This window comes from Mastomys coucha, unplaced genomic scaffold (genome assembly GCF_008632895.1).
Source record: "Mastomys coucha isolate ucsf_1 unplaced genomic scaffold, UCSF_Mcou_1 pScaffold5, whole genome shotgun sequence".
Classification (NCBI taxonomy): Eukaryota; Metazoa; Chordata; class Mammalia; order Rodentia; family Muridae; genus Mastomys; species Mastomys coucha.
Genome location: NW_022196911.1, coordinates 38,730,380 through 38,734,897, shown reverse-complemented (window position 1 = coordinate 38,734,897; position 4,518 = coordinate 38,730,380).

Sequence of the window (4,518 nt, the reverse complement as noted above, 5' to 3'; positions counted from 1 at the left end):
CAACCTCATTCGCCACTGGCAAAACAAAACTGTTAAAAGTTAAAAGGTGAGTGAAGTTGACTTGCAGGTAGGATTCTGCTGCCTGTTCCCAGCCCTGAGTGAAGGGAGATAGGGCCATGCCAACACCCACTGGAATGCTTGGTCCTAAGGCAGTGCAGTGGTACAAGCCTTATTGGAATAGGATGTGTTCCTACAAGAAATATCAGCTAGACCTTGAGGCATACTCTTGTCATCCAGGTACTTAAGAAGCTGAGGCAGGGGCTGGTGAGTTGGCTTAGTGGGTAAGAGCACTGATTGCTCTTATGAAGGCCCTGAGTTCAAATCCCAGCAACCACATGGTGGCTCACAACCATCGGTAATGGGATCTGATGCCCTCTTCTGGTGTGTCTAAAGACAGCTACAGTGTACTTACATATAATAAATAGATGGGCAGTGGTGGTGTATGCCTTTAATCCCAGCACTTGGGAGGCAGAGGCAGGTGAATTTCTGAGTTCGAGGCCAGCCTGGTCTACAGAGTAAATTCCAGGACAGCCAGAGCTATACAGAGAAACCCTGTCTGGAAAAACCACAAACAAACCAAAAAAAAAAAAATAAAAACAAAAACAAAAAACAAAAACAAACATATAATAAATAAATAAATCTTTGGGCCAGAGTGAGCAGAAGTCCTGAGTTCAATTTCTAGCAACTGCATGATGGCTCACAAACATCTCTACAGCTGCAATGTATTCATATACATAAAAAATTAATAAATAAATCTTAAAAAAAAAGAAGCTGAGGCAGGAGGATTGTAAGTACAAGGACCATATAGTGATTCTCAATCTTCCTAATGCTACAACCCTTTAATATAGTTCTTCATATTATGGTGGCCCTTAACTATAAAATTATTTTGTTGCTACTTTATAACTATCCTTTCGCTACTGTTAATGAACTGTATAACATAAAGATCTGATATGCAGGATATCTGACATTCAACCCCCAAAGTGGTCAATAACCCACAGGTTGGGAGCCACTGATACAGACTAGCGAGAGAGTCTGAAGTCAGCCAGGGCTAGAATGAGTTCCAGGCTAGCTTGGACAACTTACTATAACCCTATCTAAAAACAGAAGTACAGAGAGAACTGGGAATAGAGCCCAGAGGCAGAGAACTTGTCCAATCTGTATGAGGCCCTGGGTCCAATCCCCAACACTGAAGAAAAGGAAAAGAAAAAAAGCTTGAAAAAGGCAGGTGCACCAAGATCAGCTTGGATATACAAATACTGCATGGAAGACATAGGATATAAAGTTTAGTTGGACATGTGGCACATGCCTTTCGTCCCAACACTGGGAAGTAAACGTAGGCAGATCTCTGTGCGTTTGAAGCTAGTCTGGCCTAGAAAGCAATCGTCATGCCAGACAAGGATACAAAACAAGACCCTGTCTCAAAAGAAAAAAGTTTACCCAGCCCCCATGTAGCATCTGGCTTGCAGCACAGGTACCTACCGAGTGGTCCTGAAGGTGCTCCTCCCTCATGTAACCTCTATCTAGTCTTTTGCTTGCAAAGCATCCTTGGCCTGGGACAAAGGCTCTGCCCAGTTCTCTGGCAGCATCCCCTGTGTCTTTCTTTGTTCTATCAAGACTCTGCCCATCTTTTCAAGACCAGCATTGCAGTCTCCCACCCAGCCAGCTATAGCCAGAACCCTGTGAACTCCATCATTTTGCCAAGACTTATTGCTAATTAAGTGAGCTAGGTAAGCATTAAATGAAAGGAGCAGCAAGGTTGTCTCCCCTCCAGACTGAATGATCACTTGTTGTGGGCCTGGGGAGTAAGCTGTGGAACAACAGAGTTCGCCATAATTAGGCTGAAAATTGTAAGAGGGAGGAAGGGAGGGAGGGAGGGAGGAAGGAGAGAGAGCCAAGAGAGGAAGCCAAGGAAGGAAGGAACAGGAACAGAGGGACAGAAGGCAGGAGACAGAGGAGAGGGAAGAGTCCATCCCTGTAATTGATTCAAAGATAAACTCAAGGGGTTATCAGAAATATGGCACAGCTGGTAAAGTGGCTATGCTGAAAGCATGAAGAGCTGAGTTCGAATCCCCACAGAACCTTAAAAGCCAGGGATGGTGGCATATGCCAGTAACCCAGATGCTAGGTAGGCAGAAATAGGTGGACCCCTGAAACTAAGTGGTTATGTTAACTTAGATGAGTACATGACCACAGGTTCGAGAGACTCTATCTCAAAAATAAAGGCAATTAACCAGAGCCAATGACTATACAACTTAATGAATTTACATAGTTAGAATTGGCATTCTCTTTTTTAAGTGCGTGTTATTTTATTTATTTCCAAGTTTTTTAAAATAATAAAACAAATAAACAAAAGCAAAGATACCTAATATTGAACTCTGGCTTCCATATGCTTAACCACACACATGCATGTGCAGTTGCACACAGCCACGCTAATAAAGTACATATTCCCTACACAAATACCACACACACACACACACACACACACACACACACACACACACACATGGACTCGCACATACACACCTGCACCAAGATAAAATAAATTAAGAGAGTTGACAGAGAGGGAGGCAGTCTTATTGTAAGTCTCCCAGACCCAGGAAATATGTAATCAAACAACCTCAGCTCTTGACTAAAATACGTTTCACAGATAAAGAAACCGGTTCAGAGAGGGATAGAGATCTGCCTAAGATCACAGAGAAGGAATCCAGGCAAACCTGATGGAGACCACAGTTTTGCAGGTATATGGAGTGAGGGAACAAAGGCCAAGTGTCACCTTGCTGGCCTATGAGCAGGTAAGTGGTTAAGATCTTTTACACCAGGCAGTGGTGGTGCATACCTTTAATCCCAGCACTTGGGAGGCAGAGGCAGGTGGATTTCTGAGTTCGAGGCCAGCCTGGTCTACAGAGTGAGCTCCAGGACAGCCAGGGCTACACAGAGAAACCCTGTCTGGAAACAAACAAACAAAAAAGATCTTCTACACTGGAGTTCACTCTTCCACACTTCCAGGGGTCAAGACCCTCTTTTGTCCCCCAGTAGCTGTGCCACCTTTCCTGAGTCTGTCCCTCCTCTAAGCCTCTTTCTCCAGCTATAAGTGGGGCTACAGGTGAACTCATCCTAACAGAGTTGCTACCTCCAGCAGCTCATCCACTGTCACATCACCACACTCAAGTGAGTGTTACCAAAGGTTCAGGAGTGCCTCTGCCACTAGCTTCTAAGTCAAGTGGGAACATCACTGGGCGATGCTGAGCCTCATTTGACCCATCTTGTCCCTGTGTTAAGGGGGATTAGTAAGGCCTTCTCTTTCTTAGCCATATAGACAATTAGGCTCGGGCTATGGGATTTGAATTATAGCTTTCCCCTTTATAGTTCCACTCCAGCACATTTTCCTATACCTTGATTTATTATTATTGTTATTGTTTGTTTTTTGAGACAGTCTCACTCTATAGCCTTGACTGGCCTTGAACTCACAGTGGCCACCCGCTTCTGTCTTCTAAGTGCTGGGATTAAAGGCATGTGCCACCGTGCCCAGCAACAGCTCCTTCTTTTGGGAGGTTCCTAGGATGGTTATGAGGACTACTAACCAGGGCCTGGAACAGAGTGAGTGTTCAGCTAGCACCAGTTGGTGTGACCCCTGCCACTGTCACTGGTTGTACTGAAAGGAGGTAGCTCATGTCTCAGACTTTTTTTTAAAAAAAAAAAAAGAAAAAGGTAACAATAATAGGGTTCTGAAGGTATAATCCACAACGAATTCAAATTAGATAACAGATCTGAGGTTTCTAACAGCCTCTGCCCACATCACCTTGGCATACTTCTCTATAGCCTTTATACTGTGCATGCTGGCATGCCAACACCACCAATGACTACCACCTGAAATGTCTCAGCTCAGATTCCAGACTATTATAGATTGCAGTGTTTGCCTTGTACATACAAGGTTTCTTACTCTCTGATACAGACATAATGGTTCAGTTATGGGAAGCAAAGAACGTTGTGTAATATTTTCCCATTCTTCACCATGCATCAAATTAGTGTATCTTTGGATTGTATCATGTTAGAATGTTCTATCATTTTTGCTCTGTTTTGTTTTTTGTGTTTGGAGACAGTTTCTCTGTGTAACAGTCCTGTCTGTCCTGCGACTTGCTTTGTAGACCATCCTGGCCTCAAACTCACAGGAGATCCGCCTGCCCCTGCCTCTTAAGTACTAGGACTAAAGATATGTGCTACTACTCCCAATAGAATGTTTAACTTTTTTAAAATATTACATTTGTTTATGGGTTGGTTGTAACAAGGTATCTAGTTCAGGTTTGTCTCAAACTCACTATATCACAGATGCCAGTATGTTCTGTTGTATGAAACATTTCGCCAGAATTTTAGCTCTTTAGGTAAAAAAATTCTAAAAGGCATTATCTACCCTATCAGTATGCAAATCTGCTTTCTTTAATAATGCTAATTTTTTTTTTGTTTTTGTTTTGTTTTTCGAGACAGAGTTTCTCTGTAGCCCCAGCTGTCCTGGAACTCACT